Source organism: Triticum urartu, chromosome 1A (assembly GCF_056163025.1).
Source record: "Triticum urartu cultivar PI428250 chromosome 1A, HENAU_Tu73, whole genome shotgun sequence".
NCBI lineage: Eukaryota > Viridiplantae > Streptophyta > Magnoliopsida > Poales > Poaceae > Triticum > Triticum urartu.
Genome location: NC_141873.1, coordinates 413,179,897 through 413,199,785, shown reverse-complemented (window position 1 = coordinate 413,199,785; position 19,889 = coordinate 413,179,897). Strand labels below are relative to the sequence as shown.

The 19,889-nt window shown below is 51.4% G+C and overlaps 1 long non-coding RNA gene across 1 annotated transcript; it reads right to left on the bottom strand.

The window, feature by feature from the left end:
- Positions 1–12,159: 12,159 nt before the first annotated feature.
- On the bottom strand, positions 12,160–15,937 carry LOC125534819 (uncharacterized). The gene is made up of 3 exons (XR_007294543.2): positions 15,686–15,937; positions 13,987–15,565; positions 12,160–12,768 (listed from the first exon to the last, which is right to left on the bottom strand). It is a non-coding gene; the product is annotated as an uncharacterized LOC125534819 (long non-coding RNA).
- Positions 15,938–19,889: the final 3,952 nt, after the last annotated feature.

Sequence of the window (19,889 nt, the reverse complement as noted above, 5' to 3'; positions counted from 1 at the left end):
TTACCAGGGGTGCTATGGATCTGACATATTTGGTCCAGAATTTTGTTTAGGCTGGATAGTTCGCCTCTGGCGCCTTTAGAGGGCGGCTTTTGCTGACCTGGCCGAGAGCTTTTGAATCCGGCGTTTACTACCATGCTCTTCGTGCTGTCTTCTTTATTCCGGTGTTTGTTATTGCTGTTGCGCCATGATTTCCCGTTTCCATCTCTAACTTCAGATGTACTGGGGTCGCTGGTGCTGCATCTGGCTAGCCAGCTGTCCTCACCCATGCAAAGCGGGTCATGAGACTTGTTAATGCTGCCATTGTTCTCGGCTTTTCTTGGCCAAGGTGTCTGGCAAGCCATTCGTCATGGACGCTATGCTTAAAAGCTGCCAAGGCATCGGCGTGCGGACAGTCGACAATTTGGTTCTTTTTAGTAAGAAACATGTTCCAAAGCTTTCGGGCTGACTCTCCGAGCTGTTGAGTTATATGACTCAAATCATCCGCGTCCGGAGGTCGGACATAAGTCCCTTGAAAATTTGCTCGAAAAGCGTCTTCGAGCTCTTCCCAGCTTCCAATGGAGTTTTCGGGGAGGCTTTTAAGCCAGTGACGAGCTGGCCTTTTGAGCTTGAGGGGTAACAACTTGATGGCGTGGAGATCATCTCCTCGAGCCATATGGATATGGAGGATATAGTGCTCAATCCATACCCCATGGTCTGTTGTTCCATCGTATGCCTCTATGTTTATAGGTTTGAATCCCTCTGGAAATTCATGGTCCAGCACCTCATCGGTGAAACATAGGGGGTGTGCGGCACCCCTGTATCTGGGTGTACTCCGTTGTTCGGATGTTTGTTGTGTTACATCGTATGTTGGGGCGCGCTTGCATGGTCCATAGATGGATCTGGTTGCGCTGTCCTTTTGGTGCGAGCCCTCGCGTGGATCGCGTATTGGCTTATGAGTGGCGTTGTTTGCCGCTCTATGTTGGCCATGAGGTCGTCTATCCGGCTAGGTGGCCAATTTGATTTTTGGTTGTGGGGGGGTCTAAGGCCTCCTCATCGAATTCAGGTAGCAACTTCCGCTTTGGGTAGCTCTTGGTGGGGCGATTGCCGCCGTACTTCACTGCTGTGTTGAGTACTTTACTCCATCTGATTTGGAGTGTGTCCTGCGCAGCCTTCAGCCTTTGCTTCTGCTTTTTCAGACTCCTCGCGGTGGCAACAAGCCTTTGACGGGCATTCTGCTGCTCCGGGTGCCTGTCCGGCGTTATGTCGTCCGGACTATTATCTTTGACAGAATTGGTTTGTTCGGTTTGATTATCCGTATTGCCGTGGTCCGGCAGTGGTTCGCCCTCCTCCAACGCTGGGTCTGTATGATTGTTATTTCTGCCGAGGCGGGATTTGGGGCAGCACTTGTGCCGCCGCTTTGACTGCTTCTCGAGGGAACAAGCCTTCGGTGCGTCCTTCCGTTCCTCGTCGTCGTCTTCTTTTGGTGTGTCCACCATGTAGACGTCATATGATGAGGTGGACGTCCAGCACTCTGTGGGCGGTGGTTCCTCTTCGCCTCCCGCATCATCGTCCTTACCGTCGATGTCTTCGGAGTCGAAGTCGAGCATGTCGGTTGAGTCATCGACAGTGGCTATTAAGTGGGTGGTGGGTGGGCGTCGAATTTCTTCGTTGTCCGCATCCCCATCCTGTTGGCCATAATCCGGCCAGGGCTCTCCTGACAAAGAGAGAGACCTTATTGAATTCAGAATGTCGCCAAAGGGCGAGTGCTGAAAGATATCCGCGGCGGTGAATTCCATGATCGGCGCCTAATCGGATTCGATTGGCAGGGGCGCGGGCGGTTCGGAGTCAGGAAAAGAGTCCGGCACCTTGGAGTCATGGGCTGCGCAGAGGATTATGCTAGTGTTTGGCTCGATCGCCGTTGAGACTGCAGCCCCTGAGGCGGTGTCTAACCACCCGTCCTCGATTGGTACAGTTGGCTCCGAGCTAAGGGTCGGAGCTGATGCGGGCGCGGCCTCTGGGGTACTGTTCGGCGGCAGAGCTAGGTCATACCCATCGTGACAGTGCGGCGCGCCCGGCTGTGGCTCGAATCCGTCGAAGATCAAGTCTCCGCGGATGTCGGCCGTGTAGTTCAAACTTCCAAATCTGACCTGACGGCCAGGGGCGTAGCTTTCAATCTGCTCCAGATGGCCAAGCGAATTAGCCTGCAGTGCAAAGCCGCCGAATACGAAGATCTGTCCGGGAAGAAAAGTCTCACCCTGGACCGCATCGCTATCGATGATAGTAGGAGCCATCAAGCCTAACGGTGACGACATAGAGGAACTCTCAATGAAAGCAGCAATGTCGGTGTCAAAACCGGCGGATCTCGGGTAGGGGTTCCCGAACTGTGCGTCTAGGCCGGATGGTAATAGGAGGCAGGGGACACAATGTTTTACCCAGGTTTGGGCCGTCTTGATGGAGGTAAAACCCTATGTCCTCCTTGATTAATATTGATGATATGGGTAGTACAAGAGTAGATCTACCACGAGATCAGAGAGGCTAAACCCTAGAAGCTAGCCTATGGTATGATTGTATGTTGTGATTGTTGTCCTACGGAGTATAACCCTTCGGTTTATATAGACACCGGAGAGGGTTAGGGTTACACAAGGTCGGTTACAAAGGAGGAGATATCCATATCCGTATTGCCTAGCTTGCCTTCCACGCCAAGTAGAGTCCCATCCGGACACGAGACGAAGTCTTCAATCTTGAATCTTCATAGTCTAACAGTCCGGCCAATGGAGATAGTCCGGCTGTCCGGAGACCCCCTAATCCAGGACTCCCTCAGCAGGGCTCAACGTCCTGTCCGTCGACACATTCGACAACCTCCAAGTGGCATATGAGCAGCTCTAGCCTACCAAACCTTTCTCAGGAGTGACCGATGGCTATGCCACACCGATAGGGCAGGTCCGCCTGCCTTTCACCTTCGGCACGCGCGACAACTACCGCATCGAGCTCATGGACTTCGACGTCGCGCACATCCGCCTGCCGTACAACGCCATCCTCGGGTATCTGGCCCTGGCGAAGTTCATGGCGGTCCCCCACCACGGCTACAACACCCTCAAGATGCCTAGAAGCGGCGGGGTCATCATGGTCCCATGTGAAGAAAGGGATGCGGTGTGCTCCCTCGAGCGCGCCTTCCAAGCTGCAGCAATCGATGACCCTGACAGCAGAAGTGAGGGCCCTCCGGAGGCCATCCCCAAGAAGAAGAAGCCGCGCCGCGCAGGACCTTAAGAGGATGGCGTCGCGGTAGGAGCCTCGTCAGGATCAGCGTCTGTCCCAGGGGCGCCTCCCTCCATCGCATAGGAAGGCGGCCCAGTGCCCTCCTCGGGCTGGGCTTGGGGGCTCTCTTCTGGAGGGCCTCAGGCCATGCCAACCTCACGAGGGAGGCGCTCGGGCACCACTTGGAGGCGTGCTACGCGGCACGTTTTCCTTAGGAGATCACAGGGCAAGGGGTGCCCACCACTAAGGAATTCATCATCAAGACCACACAGGAACTGCAAGACGCAAGAGGCATGCGTGGCGACAGCCACTCACAGGGCGCAGCTCACCACCCAGGCGAGGGTGCTGAGCTGCGCGTCTGCATCGACGTCCCAGGGCTCAACAGGGCTGCGTCTTAGGAGCGCTTCTGGCCTTCGTGTGTGGTCTGTTGCGAGGGCCCGCAACACAGCTACGTTCGCATGCCCCTCGGCTTGCCGAGCGTGGCGTCGGCCTATCAGCGCAACATGTGGCGTGACCTGGCGGCTCGAGAGGCCAGATACCGCGCCGTCCTGGAGGAAACGGAGACGGTCTTCAGGGAGCCTCCTGAGCCCCCAGAGCCTCCCGAGGCTCCGGTGGCTCACGAGGAGTCATTTCTTCGATGCACACCTTCAGCTGCACCAACTCTGCTTCGTCTACAAAACCAGGTGACATCTTCCAAGCTCGTTTAAGCTGGGAGCGCCCCTTGGGCTGCATTATTCCCAGGCCGCGTGGGTCCATCCCCGCGGCATGTATCCCTTTCGCTCATGTCTTTAGCTTACCTTGCTGGGGGCGCCCCTTGGGCTGCATCATCCGCAAGCCGCTCGGGCCGGACCCAGTGGCATGTATCTTCCTGCATTTCCCCAAGCTGATTTGCCTTCCTTGCTTAACCTGCCTACGGTTATCGCCTTCTTGATTGCCACCCGCTGCGGGTACATTCACCCCTTGCAATTGACTTGCGCGTTAAAAGGGGGGCTCTTGAGCATCCCGACTCAGGAGCTCTTACTTGCTCTCCAGCCCTCACCCCCTGACCTTGACCACGACATCGCGACCTGGCATACCAGCGGCGGCTGAGCTCGCTCGAGGGCCGAGACCTGAGGACGTAGAGTGCTTGCACCTAACCGCCTTGCAGGAACACACAGACACCAAGACTCAAGGCCAGGCACAACCCGCCTTGAGGTAGGGCCTCGTGAGTCCCGCGCTGGCTCACGAGTGCCCAGATAGACCTCGCAGCCCTACCGTGCAAGCCACGTGTTAAGGCGGGGCTGTACACGGCCCGGGGGCTCCTCCCGGAGGGGGGCCCTGTAACACCCACGATGCGGCTATATCTCCCACGTGTCGGAGCATGACTTAGAGGCATAACCGCATAGTAGGCATGTCGCAAGAGAGGTAATCTTTACACATCCTATGTACTGAATAAGAAGGGATAAAGAGTTGGTTTACAATTGCCAATTCACACAATACATAAATATAGCATTACATCATCCAGAATACAATCAAGGTCCGACTACGGAACCAAAATAAAAGAAGACACCCCTAATGCTAGATCCCCGATCGCCCCGACTAGGCTCCACTACTGATCTACTGGAAACGAAACAACACAACAAACACGATCTTCATCGAGCTCCCACTTGAGCTGGGTTGTATCATCTGCATTGGTATCATCGGCACCTGCAACTGTTTGGATGTATCTGTGAGCCCCGAGGACTTAGCAATCTCACACCCGCGATATCAAGACTATTTAAGCTTATGGGTAGGAAAGGGGTAGTGAGGTGGAGCTACAGCAAGCACTGGCATATATGGTGGCTAACTTACGCAAATGAGAGCGAGAAGAGAAGCAAAGCACGGTCATGAACAAGAAAATGATCAAGAAGTGATCCTGGAACTACTTACGTTCAAGCATAACACAAGAACCGTGTTCACTTTCCGGACTCTGCCGGAAAGAGACCATCACGGCTACACACGCGGTTGATGCATTTTAATTAAGTTAAGTGCCAAGTTCTCTACAACCGGACATTAACAAATTCCTATCTTCCCATAACCGCGGGCACGACTTTCGAAAGTTGAAAACCCTGCATTGGTGTCCGAACTTAGCCCATCACAAGCTCTCACGGTCAATGAAGGATATTCCTTCTCCCAGGACGACCCGATCAGACTCGGAATCCTGGTTACAAGACATTTCGACAATGGTAAAACAAGACCAGCAAAGCCACCCGATGTGCCGACAATCCTGATAGGAGTCGCACATATCTCGTTCTCAGGGCAACACCGGATGAGACTAGCTACGAGTAAAACCAAACCTCAAGTTTTCACGAGGTGGCCCCGCAGGCAGCTCGGTTCGGACCAACACTTAGACAAGCACTGGCCCGGGGGGGCTAAAATAAAGATGACTCTCGGGTTGGCCGACCCGAGGGTAGGGTAGGTGGTGGTGAGGCAAATGGTAAAACCAAGGTTGGGCCTTGCTGGAGGAGTTTTATTCAAAGCGAACTGTAAAGGGGTCCCCATAACACCCAACCGTGTAAGGAACGCAAAATCAAGGAACATAACACCGATATGACGAAAACTAGGGCAGCATGAGTGGAACAAAACACCAGGCATAAGGCCGAGCCTTCCACCCTTTACCAATATATAGGTGCATTAATTAATATAAGAGATATTGTGATATCCCAACATATCCATGTTCCAACCTGGAACAAACTACATCTTCACCTACAACTAACAACGCTATAAGAGGGGCTGAGCAAAGCGGTAACATAGCCAAACAACAGTTTGCTAGGAAAGGAGGGTAGCGGCTTGACATGGCAATATGGGAGGCATGATATAGCAAGTGGTAGGTATCGCGGCATAGCAATAGATCGAGCAACTAGCAAGCAAAGATAGAAGCGATTTCGAGGGTAAGGTCATCTTGCCTGAGATCCCACAAGGAAGAAGAACGAGTACATGAAGAATACATACGGACGAAGTCGAACGAATCCTCACAAACGTGACATTATCGGAACCAACCCGAAGAAGCAACACTGGAAAGAAGCAAACAACATAGTAAACAACCATCACATAACATGGCATGATGCACAACCAAGTGTGATGCATGTCCGGTTTAAATATGCATGGCATGGAAACGTGCAACAAGCAAAACTACAAATTAAGTGGAGCACAATATGCAACGAGTTGCATATTGACGGAACACCACATGACTTATTTAGTTCTAGCCCGTTTGTGTACTCAACAATATTAAATGTTTTTTTATCATGGCAAAGCGGTGAAGCAATGTAAAACTACCTATCTAGACAATTTTAAATGAGGCCGGAAGAACAAGCAACAAGTCCGGAAAGTCCTCATGTGCATATTTTAGGCTTGGGACTGTTCTGCCCTAAACACAATTTTAGGGTTATTAAACATGCAAAATAAGGTCACCATGTTAAACTAGGCATTTTTCCACCCCATTTACATATAAAGTTTATTAAGTTTGGAGCTACGGTTATTTAGTTATGCAATAAAGCATTTTAACATGGCATATGAGAAAAAATTACACAAACGGCATTTTCAACATATTTAACATAGAAGAAAGTGGCATATAATGGAACTAGATGAAAATCTAAGTATTTTTCATATATAAAGTATTTTAATCCGATGCACGGTTTAGAAGTTATTAAATGCATGAACACTGAGGGGTTTTCTGCAAAACCTACAGTCTCTGATTAATTAGCAAAAACCCAGGCGCTGGAAAAAAAACATACATGGACCGAAACTAGCTGGGCCAAAGGTAGGGAAAAAAGAGAGGCACTTGGGGGTTTGCCTCACCATGGGCCTTGGCCCGATTGAAGAAGATGGGCCGGCCTGGGGAATGAAGAACGTTGCTGGGCCTCGGTCAATGCGATGCGGCCCTCGCGTGGGCACAGGCGTGCGCTCGCACGCACACGAGATAGAGAGACTGTAGAGGCGCAGGTTCAGAGCGGCGGCAGGCGACGGAGACAAGTGGTTCCAGAAGCGGGACATGGTTCTCCGGCGAGGTTCTTGGCTACGGCGGCGGCAAGGGTCACCGGATCCGGCGGGGTTCAAGTCGGCAGGGGGAGGCAGCGGCGCTGCGCCGAATCGAGGCAGAGGCTGAGCGAGGCCGCTGGGCAAGGGCGTCGCCAACGCACTAGGGAGCGATGCCCCGCATAGTTGCAGACGCGCACGGTCGCAGCGAGCAGGGCGATGGGGCAGCAAGGCGAGGGACTTGGGCGACGGCGGTAAACTTGACGCGATCCCGGCGACACGAACAAGGTGAGGAGGAGCGGAGGCGGCCTGCTCCGGGCGGCGGCTTGCGAGGACTTGGCGCAGGCTTTGTCAGGGACGCATGGTCACCGGGGTAGCTGGGAATGAAGGGAGGAGAGGCGAGTGACCTGTCAACCCCGACGGGGACGGCAGGGACGGGAAGGAGAGGACACACGGCGGCTTCGGTCGTCGGCGGCCATGGCATCAGGGGCGAGCCCCTTTCGTTTCCTGGCAGAGAAGAAATCAAATGAGGGGGGAGAGGTTAGAGGAAGAAAGAGAGGAAAACAGGGGGAGAAAAGGAGACAGGCGGCGACTCATCTGCTCGTCGGTAGCAGCTGAATGGAGGCGTACACGGGAATGGAGTTGCGGACACTCGATGCGGCAGGTGCTCGGACGCAAGGCAGAGAGGGGCGGAGCGCTGCACCTCTTCCATGGAGCTCGGCTCGGGGACGAGGCCCTCGGCTGGCTTGGTCGATGGGTGTTGGAGGCTGCATATGATGAGGATCGAGGAGGGACATGGGGGAGCGCTGGTTGGTGGATTGGATCAGGAAAGAGAAGGCAGGCAAGTGGCGGCGGGCCGGAGGATGGATGGGACAAGTCACCTAAAATTTAGGGTTTCCCACTTATATACGTTATGGGATTAGGTTAGGGGGTATTCGTTCCATCCAATCGTAATCGGGCCGTCGAGAAAAAATAGGCTAGGGATTCCAAATAAGAAAACGGTGATGTTTTGTAGATGTTTGGGGATGATCCGAACCCAACAGTGACGACTGTCCGGGTCGGGTTCGGGACAGCATCGGACACACGTGAGGGGTCGAAGCACTATGCAGAGAGGGGTTAGGCGAACGAGGTTAAGTGTGTGGTCGGACTGAGGAGATGAGGAATTCAACCCGGCACCCGTTTCCGGAGACCGAAAACGTCCGACGATAGACCGGCTATACTGCCGCTATAGTTATCCGTTGGGGCATCAAACGAACTTCGAATGCGATGAAATTTGACAGGAGGTCTATCTACACTAAAATAAGACCGCATGCCAACTTTCAACCCATTATGAGAATATTTTCTGGCCACCTATAAAATAATATTCCGGACGTGCCGCGGGCGCGTGCAAGAGTGTCTGGGCTCAGAACGGACAACGAACGGAACTGGGAGACCCAGAGTAATGCAAGTTTCGAAAACATGATGATGCAATGCGGATGACGACATGACAAGATGCAACATGCAAGAAAATGACATGGAAACGACGGCGAATAACTGGGAGACACCTGGCGCATCAGTCTCGGGGCGTCACAACACTCCACCACTACGAGAGGATCTCGTCCCGAGATCTAGGATGGCACCGGAGGGAAAACAGAAGAGGAAAGAAGAGGTAAAACAAGGTTGCTTCTTTGATAAACGAGTGAAACCACGAACCTTGAGAGGTTGAAAGACATAAGAAAAAGGGTTACAATGGACAAGAAGTACATGCAAGCACTCCGATAGAAACGAGATGTACAAGGAACGATAAAGATCAATTACGATAACACTCCGGTTGTGAAGGGAGGTGAAACTTGATAAGATGAGAGAACTTGAAAAAGGGGCACGACACTCCGGTTGAATGGATAAGCAAGGGAAAAAACATGATCTTGGCAAACGAGATGATAGGACGAAGAGAGCAACGTCACAATGCCTCCGGAACGAGAGAAAAGAAGGTAGATTGTCAGAATAAGAGATCGGAGAAAGAAATGACAACTCTCACAAATAAAATTTAAAGAGCATGCTTTCGAAGAAAAAGTTGAACGGAGTTGTTGGAAAACCAACAACGAAAAGAGTAAGCTCGTTGTGGGCTTATGGAAAACATCTCGAAGTCTTGTGGTGAAATTCTGCCACTAATGAAAACAATAGATTGGATTGATATGAACAAGGAGTCGAGAAACTTATTTCAACGGGAGGATAAATGAAGAACTTGGGTCATTTATAAGCACCATATTTAGCAACAATCCTTAGGGAAAGCTTTAGGTGAAATATAACCCAAGACACCTCCATTGAAGAGATTGGTGGATTTAAAATATCTCATTCTTGACAACATGTGAATCATGAAACACGAACTCAAATTTTGAAGAATGACATAACACCACCTCAAAAGATAAGGTAAAACGAATTGCACTTCGAAATGCAAGAAGAAGAATAATGCTTGAACTCCTGAAAACAAGACATGTGTTGAACACCATGTTTAATTTAGAGTATATCTTGGTGGATCTTAACTCCGAGAGAAATCTTGAAGAACAAATGAAGAATGAAAGGAATCCTTGACGAACCACCATGTAGAGCCTCTATGAAGAACTCCGGCAATAAAAGAATGATCAAATGAAGGATGAAGGATGAAAATAATAAGGTTGAAGCCTTACAATGATAAGATGGATCTTCATGATGATGAGAGCTTGGAACTCCGGGAAAAGAAAAGATGAAACAATTGAAAACGAGAATTTATTCATCAAGGAATTTTCATTGGATGAAACAAGAATAAGAATTATGTTATGCGAAACCTTCACCAATTTAAATTGATGACAAGCAACGGATTTGGCATACTACTTACTCTCGTAGAAAATGATAGAAGAGAGATATAGCGTAAACTTGAAAAGGTCTTCAACGAGCCATCGGTAGGATGGAAACAACGAATGAATTGATATGATAATTAAGGAAGAGAAAATCTTGAACGAACCACCATAAGAATTGAAAATGAATGAAGAAAAGATAAAGAAACACCGGGAAGAATTAGAGAACGAATGAAGATACTTGAGGGAATTGATACACAAGAACGAATAGATCACGAAATGATTAGAGGAAACTTGAATGATGCACCAGTAAAATTTGGAGAACAAAAGCTGAAAGCTGAGTATGAATAAACCCGAAATGATGGTCTCCGAAGAATCAAACTGAAAAGACTCCTGAATTGCTCCGGATGGGTGAAAAGAATTCCCACAATCGGAAATAATTATGAGAAGATGGCATCAAGCTAGAATCACGAGTCTTTGAGAGAACGGATAAGATTTGGAGAAAAACTCTTCTTTCGTCTTCAAACTCCGAGAATGACGATGAGAAACACCACCATGAATTATTGAGATACTCCGGGAGAATGAATATTAGAAAGGTTGAACCGACGATGAAAAGAATTTGAAAGATCTTGGTGAAAGACATTTGACTGATGATAATTCATTCTTACGTCAAAGTTCAAACTTAGAAAAGAATTTGAAAATAACTCTGAAAAAAATAAGAAGAGTCAGGTAAGATCCTAGGAAAAGACCTGTGGGTTAGTGCGCACTCAAGAGAAACACCGTTGATGATTTAAAAGATAGATTGCGCCGGTTGATTTAAATGGCTTGAATGAGATAACATCCTCGAAAGAGCTGGAACGAAAGCATAGTAGAAACACGAATCTTCGAGATATCTTGAGCACTCCGGAACAATTGAATAGCGAGAAGTGGATGATTAAGTGGTGCCCCGGCATGAGAAAACATTTGAAACGAGGAAAAGGGATATGATCAACACGAAAAGCTTGAATTGAATCCACCGGAGAAGAAACGAGTGAAGAGTGACGAACTTGAGGCTTCCTTAGTATCTTCATAAGAATCACCGGATAAGAACATAGACTAAAAAGAATGAAGAGACTTCTCACAAATAAAAGGATACATGATTAAGAAATCTGTGTCCTTGAAGAAAAAGGGGTGGGAGGGTGGGTAAAACAAAGGAAACTTGAGACGGATGAAAGAAATAACGTTGAGAAGACTTTGAGTTGATCTTGTTGATGTTGACAAAGATCGGATCCACTTGAATAGGAACATGCTGGTTGAAAATGATTGACATGACAATCTCAATTATCATGAAGGATTGGTATTCACATAGGAGTATGAGAACACCACTTAGGGAAGGTATGGAATCAACACTTGACATTGAAGCAACTCGAATACCACAACTCAAAACAAAACAAAAGATAGGCTTGCAGAATAAGCCGGAACAAACATATGAGAGAGATTTCATCCAAAGTTTTCGTGGTGGGGCTCACACGGGCTCGATTGTACAGCACCATCATGTGCAAGGCAGTGCACATGACATACGAAGCGTCCCCGAGTCAGCATAGCCAAGGACTCTTTAAGACACAACGAGACCACTTTAAAACCAACTGTGGATAGGCGGACCACTAGACGTCGAACCCCAATCTCATATCATGCATCTGTCGGAAAGATATCCTAGGAGCTACTTGAATTCCCACTAATAAACTCCCGAAACTTTCTAGTTATGCAATCAGGTGTTGGGGATACAGGGGAAGCATAATATCTCACCCAAACTAGAAAATCCTACATCCAGCTGTATCGATCCTTCAACACATAACCAAGAAACCTTCGGAAATCGTTTACCTCAACCTTCGAAAAGCATCTATTATACGAGTTATGGAAATACTCCCGAACTCCCGCCCCAGTACTGGGTGGCGTCAAGGTTATCTCACCAACAACTGCATAAAGGAGATTTTCGATGTCGGCGAACTCAGTTATACCAGAACTGCAACGATAAAATTGTGACGACAACACCTCGGAGCTCAACTCCCGGGACACTGCCACAACCCCTAAATGTCAGGAGGCACCAAGAACAATGTTCTCGTCGCAAAACCATCGGAACGATTCCAAGATACCCGCGTGATCCTAATTTTTTTTCGTGAAATTTGAGGAGAGTAGAGTCAAAACTCTACGTTAGGAGGCCTCACCAGTGCGACGAAGAGACTGAGGAGTAAAAAGAATCCTACTCTCCGATATATATAATCCTAAGACTCAAAACATTTTTTCGGACACAACAACGCCAGCGATTCGATCAAGCAGGGGGCTCCTAAGTCGGGCAAGGCTCTGATTACCAACTTGTAACACCCACAATGCGGCTATATCTCCCACGTGTCGGAGCACGACATAGAGGCATAATCGCATAGTTGGCATGTCACAAGAGGGGTAATCCTTACACATCCCTTGTACTGAATAAGAAGGAATAAAGAGTTGGCTTACAATCGCCACTTCACACAATACATAAATATAGCATTACATCATCCAGAATACAATCAAGGTCCGACTACGGAACCACAATAAAAGAAGACCACCCCTAATGCTAGATCCCCGATCGCCCCGACAGGGCTCCACTGCTGATCAACCGGAAACGAAACAACACAACAAACACGATCTTCATCAAGCTCCCACTTGAGCTGGGTTGTATCATCTGCACTGGTATCATCGGCACCTGCAACTGTTTGGAAGTATCTGTGAGCCACGTGGACTCAGCAATCTCACACCCGTGAGATGAAGACTATTTAAGCTTATGGGTAGGAAAGGGGTAGTGAGGTGGAGCTGTAGCAAGCACTAGCATATATGGTGGCTAACTTACGCAAATGAGAGCGAGAAGAGAAGCAAAGCACGGTCATGAACTAGAAAGTGATCAAGAAGTGATCCTGAAACTACTTACGTTCAAGCATAAGACAAGAACCGTGTTCACTTTCCGGACTCTGCCGGAAAGAGACCATCATGGCGAAACACGCGGTCGATGCATTTTAATTAAGTTAAGTGCCAAGTTCTCTACAACCGGACATTAACAAATTCCCATCTGCCCATAACCGCAGGCACGACTTTTAAAAGTTGAAAATCCTGCAGGGGTGTCCCAACTTAGCCCATCACAAGCTCTCATGGTCAACGAAGGATATTCCTTCTCCCAGGATGACCCGATCATATTCGGAATCCCGGTTACAAGACATTTCGACAATGGTAATACAAGACCAGCAAAACCACCCGATGTGCCGACAATCCCGATAGGAGTCGCACGTATCTTGTTCTTAGGGCAACATCGGATGAGACTAGCTACGAGTAAAACCAAACCTCAAGTTTCCCCGAGGTGGCCCCGCAGGCAGCTCGGTTCGGAGCAACACTTAGACAAGCACTGGCCCGGGGGGCTAAAATAAAGATGACCCTCGGGTTGGCCGACCCGAGGGAAGGGTAGGTGGTGGTGAGGCAAATGGTAAAACCAAGGTTGGGCCTTGCTGGAGGAGTTTTATTCAAAGCGAACTGTCAAGGGGTACCCATAACACCCAACCGTGTAAGGAACATAACACCGATATGATAGAAACTAGGGCAGGAAGAGTGGAACAAAACACCAGGCATAAGGACGAGCCTTCCACCCTTTATCAAGTATATAGATGCATTAATTAATATAAGAGATATTGTGATATCCCAACATATCCATGTTCCAACATGGAACAAACTACATCTTCGCCTGCAACTAACAACGCTATAAGAGGGGCTGAGCAAAGCGGTAACATAGCCAAACAACGGTTTGCTAGGAAAGCAGGGTTAGCGGCTTGACATGGCAATATGGGAGGCATGATATAGCAAGTGGTAGGTATCGCGGCATAGCAATATATCGAGCAACTAGCAAGCAAAGATAGAAGTGATTTCGAGGGTAAGGTCATCTTGCCTGAGATCCCGCAAGGAAGGAGAACGAGTCCATGAAGAAGATAAACGGACGAAGTCGAACGAATCCTCACAAACGTGACGTTATCGGAACCAACCCGAAGAAGCAACACCGGAAAGATGAAAACAACATAGTAAACAACCATCACATAACATGGCATGATGCACAACCAAGTATGATGCATGTCCGGTTTAAATATGCATGGCATGGCAAAGTGCAACCAGCAAAACTACAAATTAAGTGGAGCTCAATATGCAACGAGTTGCATATTGACGGAACACCACTTGACTTATTTAGTTCTCTCCGGTTTATGTACTCAACAATATTAAATGTTTTTTAGCATGGCAAGGGGTGAAGCAAAGTAAAACTACCTATCTAGATAATTTTAAATGAGGCTGGAACAACAAGCAACAAGTCTGAAAAATCCTCATGTGCATATTTTAGGTTTGGGACTGTTCTGCCCTAAACACAATTTTAGAGTTATTAAACATGCAAAATAAGGTCACCATGTTAAACTAGGCATTTTCCCACCCCATTTACATATAAAGTTTGTTAAGTTCGGAGCTACGGTTATTTAGTTATGAAATAAAGCATTTTAACATGGCATATGAGAAAAAATTACACAAACGGCATTTTCCACATATTTAACATAGAAGAAAGTGGCATATTATTGAACTAGATGAAAATCTAAGCATTTTTCATATGTAAAGTATTTTAATCCGATGCACGGTTTAGAAGTTACTAAATGCATGAACATGGAGGGGTTTTCTGCAAAACCTACAGTCTCTGATTAATTAGCAAAAAACCAGGCGCTGAAAAAAAACATACATGGGCCGAAACTAGCTGGGCCAAAGGAAGGGAAAAAAACTAACTGGAGGGTTTGCCTCACCATGGGCCTTGGCCCGATTGAAGAAGAAGGGTCGGCCTGGGGAATGAAGAACGTTGCTGGGCCTCAGTCAATGTGATGCGGCCCTCGCGCGGCCACAGGCTTTGGCTCGCACGCACACGGGATGTAGAGACTGCGGAGGCGCAGGTTCAGAGCGGCGGCAGGCGACGGAGATGAGCGGTCCCTGAAGCGGGACATGGTTCTCCGGCGAGGTTCTTGGCGACGGCGGCGGCAAGGGTCACCGGATCCGGCGGGGTTCAAGTCGGCAGGGAAGGTAGCGGCGCTCGGCCGAATCGAGGCAGAGGCTGAGCGAGGCCGCTGGGCAAGGGCGTGGCCAATGCGCTCGGGAGCGATGCCCCGCATAGTTGCAGACGCGCAAGGTTGCAGCGAGCAGCGCGAAGGGGCGGCGAGGCGAGGGACTTGGGCGACGGTGGTGAACTTGACGCGATCCCGGCGATGCGGACGAGGTGAGGAGGCGGCTTGCTCCGGGCGGCGGCTTGCGAGGACTTGGCGCGGGCTATGTCAGGGACGCAGGGTCGCTGGGGTAGCTGGGAATGAAGGGAGGCAAGAAGAGGGACTTGGCTTGGCGGCGCTGGAGGTCAACCCCGACGGGGACGGCAGGGACGGGAAGGAGAGGACACACGGCTGCTTCGGTCGCCGGCGGCCAGGACATCAAGGGCGAGCCCCTTTCATTTCCTGGCAGAGAAGAAATCAAACGAGGGGGAGGTTAGAGGAGGAAAGAGAGGAAAACAGGGGGAGAAAATGAGACGGGCGGCGACTCATCTGCTCGTCGGCAGGAGCTGAACGGAGGCGTACATGGGAATGGAGCTGCGGGCGCTCGATGCGGCAGGTGCTCGGACGCAAGGCAGAGAGGGGCAGAGCACTGCACCTCTTCCATGGAGCTCGGCTCGGGGACGAGGCCCTCGGCTGGATTGGTCGATGGGTGTTGGAGGCTGCGAGTGATGAGGATCGAGGAGGGACATGGGGGAGCGCTGGTTGGTGGATTGGATCAGGTGAGATCCCGAGGAAAGAGAAGGCAGGCAGGTGGCGGCGGGCAGGAGGATGGATGGAGACAAGTCGCCTAAAATTTAGGATTGCCCACTTATATAGGTTACTGGCTTAGGTTAGGGGGTATTCGGTCAGTCCGATCGTAATCGGGCGGTCGAGAAAAAATAGGCTAGGGAGTCCAAATAAGAAAACGGTGATGTTTTGTAGATGTTTGGGGATGATCCGGACCCAACGTTGACGACTGTCCGGGTCGGGTTCGGGATAGCTTCGGACACACGCGAGGGGTCGAAGCACTGTGCATAGAGGGGTTAGGTGAACGAGGTTAAGTGTGTGGTCGGACTGAGGAGAGGAGGAATGCAACCCGGCACCCGTTTCCAGAGACCAAAAACGTCCGACGATAGACCGGCTATACTGCCGCTATAGTTATCCGTTGGGGCATCAAACAAACTCCGAATGCAATGAAATTTGACAGGCGGTCTATCTACACTAAAATAAGACCGCATGCCAACTTTCAACCCATTACGAGAACATTTTCCGGCCACCTATAAAATAATATTTCAGATGTGCCGCGGGCGCGTGCAAGAGTGTCTGGGCTCGGAACGGACAACGAACGGAACCTGGAGACCCAGACTAATGGAAGTTTCGAAAACTTGATGATGCAATGCAGATGACGACATGACAAGATGCAACACGCAAGCAAATGACATGGCAACGACGGCAAATAACTGGGAGACACCTAGCGCATCGGTCTCGGGGCGTCACAGGCCCCCATCCCACGCACAAGTGGAAGCACCATGCTCCGCGCTGGCCGTCGACACTACCGAGGAGTGGCTATGCCTGTGCACAAGCGGAAGCATTATGCTCCGCGCTGGTGATAAAAAATTGAGGGCAGCCCCACGGTCGTACCAACCTCAGGTAGCCCAGAGCTCAGCGTCCGGCCTCACCGCATCGCCTCCCCTTGGGAGAGCCGGGCGAGGGGACTGGGCACGGGGGCTGCGCTCGGGCCACACCCAAGCGCACGCCACCCAGCCAGGTCACCCGGACCTGGGCGTCGCGCGCCCCTCCCGAGGCCTCAACGAGGGCATGTATGGAAATTGTTTGCGCGTCAAGGGGGACTCCTAATCATCGCGACTCAGGAGCCTGACTGGTCACGTAGCCCCTCACTCCTTGGTCCGTCCCGGTCTCCAGTCGGCCCAAGGCGGTTTACGTATGCGCCGGCCGGGCCCTGCCGACGTAGAACATCAGTCTATCCTCGCGAACTCTCCCTATAAGCTATTTGCGTGTCAATGGGGACTCCTGAGCACCATGACTCAGGAGCCTAACTGGTCACGTAGCCCCTCACTCCTTGGTCCGTCCTGGTCTCCGGTCAGCCTAATGGCGGTTGAGGTATGCACGGGGCCAGGCTCTGCCGACGTAGAACGCAAAGCAAATAGGAAGGAAAACGCAAAATCTCGAAGCAAATATTACAAACACATTGTCCTCACACATTGTATTCACGATATCAAATAAAAAGTCTAAATGCCTCCCCGAGGCCTAATGCATGTTGCAGGAACGAAACAGGAGGGTAGCCGCAGGTCACCCCCGGATGCCGCCATCACCTGCGGAAGGAGCTACCTCGTGAGCAACGTTGTCTTCACCTTCACCACCAGCCGCAGGTTGGGCGACATCACCAGACAGAGGAGCGGAGACAAAACAACAGAACTTTTTTAGCAAGGGCTCCACCTGACCTTGCATGGCTGTGGCGACAGCCTTGTATTGCTCTTCAGCCACAGGCTCCAGCAACTCGTCAAGGAAAGCGTTGGGGTCGCGAAGGTGCAGGTGGCTGAAGAAGCGAGTCAATGCATCTGAAGACAGGACGCGAGCTTCCACCTCCGCCATAGGACCGACGCCATCAATGACTTCCTCGAGCGCCTGAACCAAGAGAGGAAGTAGCCGGGTGGGGCCGTCCTCATCGGCGGCCAGCGACTTCTCCAGGCCGTGCTCGTAGAGCGTCTTCATTGCCTTGCGGGACTTCTTCTCGAGATCGGCAAAGGCCGTACGGTCTTCGGTCAGGACTCGCACCTTGGCGTCGAGATTGGCCTCCCTCGCCTTCGCCTCCCGCTCCAGCTCTTCCAACCGGTTGCGCTCGGCGGCCTGCGTCCGCCCCAACTCCGCCAGCTCAGCATCACGGTTCTTGATGGCATCCTCCTGGGCCTTCATTTCCTCCTCCTTCGTTTGGCGGCAGCGTGCTTCTTCGGCGTGCTTGGTGCGCAGGCCCTGCAGCTCGTCCTCCAACACCTGGCAGCGGTCGCGGGCGGCCTTGGCGTCTTTCAACGCCATCTCACGATCGGCTGCGGCGTTGGCGGCACTCTGCTTCTCCTTCTCAAAAGCCGGCCTGAGGCTAGCTCCAGACGCCCGGCCACAAGGCGTGGGTCTACGCCCAGGAGATCCGCTTGCAGTCGGGTCATCTCCGAGAGAGCACGTTCCAGAGTAGCAGCAGGAGCAGAAGAATCTGGGAGTTGAGGTGCAGCAGTGGGGGGAGGTGACATCGTCACCAGGGCCAGGGAAACCGCGACTTCAGGAGCAGCTGGAACCTCATCGGCCGCGCCAAGCGCCGGCACTTCCGGAGCTAGCAGGGCCATGGGGGCTGGTTCCACGTGGCAATGCTCCTCTTGGCCCCGTGAGGACGACTGGGCTGGGGAGATGCGGACGCTGCTACCCCCTTTCTCCGAGGAAGGAGGCATGGACGCCGCATCCTCCTTACTTTTCTTTGCATAAGATGTCGGCATGTTCAACCAAGGGCCAGCATCAGGAAATGATGAGTACAAACAGGGACAAGGCGAAGCTTGAGACACTTACTGATCCATCGCGACGTACTTCCGCTTAGGAAGCCTGAAGCCTGACATCGTCGGGATGGAGGCGACATCGTGAGGCACCAACGACGACCTACCCCTCGTCGGGATGGGGGGCTGCTCCCTCTCTCTTTGGCGAGTGTCGGCCTCGGCATCGTCAAGAACGGCGCGGAGGATCTCGGTTTACCTTAGAGGGGAAGTCTCCCCCACCTCTTCCAGAGTATTCTCCGGGACCTCCTCCTCTTCCCCCTCCCCGTGGGGCTCGTGAGAAGACACCTTCACCGGTTTCGGTGTCACGGGGGCTCCCAGGAGCGCCGGCGGCACCAACCCACGTGCGCCAAAGGTCGGCCTAGAGGCCACAAATTTCTCCTGATCCCTGTGTTGGAACAGGGGGACGAAGGCGCTTGGTGGGTACTCCTGGTTGTCCCCAACTATGAGGCGCAGAATAGCGGCCAATTCATCGTCAGGCAAGGCCCCCGGCCTCAGGCGGGTCTAATTTCCCTCTTCTTCAAGCTCCCAGAGGGGGCGTGCACGCGCCTGGAGTGGGGCTACTCGCAATGTCAACAACTCCCTCAGAAGCATGACCCCCGTAACCTTCGCCGCCCTCGCATTGCCCGGCTTCAGGTCGGTCACCATCTGCCCCAACACAGATGATGCCTGCTCATTAGCAAGCTCCGCCCTGGGCCACCCCCCCCCCCCCCCCCCCCGTGGAGAGAGGGCGCCACCGTAGGTAGCGCCAGATGAGGATCAGTGCACTTGGCGTCCATCATGACCCATTTGGATCGAATGTTGTCGGCCCTCTTCCCGGTGCTCGAGATCGAGTTGGCTTTGCCGGATGCGACGAAGTTAGCGTATCTGGAGATGTGACCCTCGCTGACACGGAGGAAGAAGAAATGGTGCAGGAGCGCCACAGATGGCATCACGCCCAGGTACGCCTCACAATAGTAGGCAAAGATGGACAGGAGGAGGACAGAGTTGGGATGGAGATGCAACGCCTGCAGACCGTAGTGGTCAAGGACTTTGTAAAAGAAATCCGAGAAGGGAGGAACCAACCCGACGGTGACACTGCTCGAGAAGAAGGGGAAGAAGGTGCTTTCCTCGAGCTCCGGCATGTCAGAGGCAAGCCGGAGCTCGGTCTCCCCCAACTCATTACTTTCGCCCGCCGTCAGCAGGCGCACAGA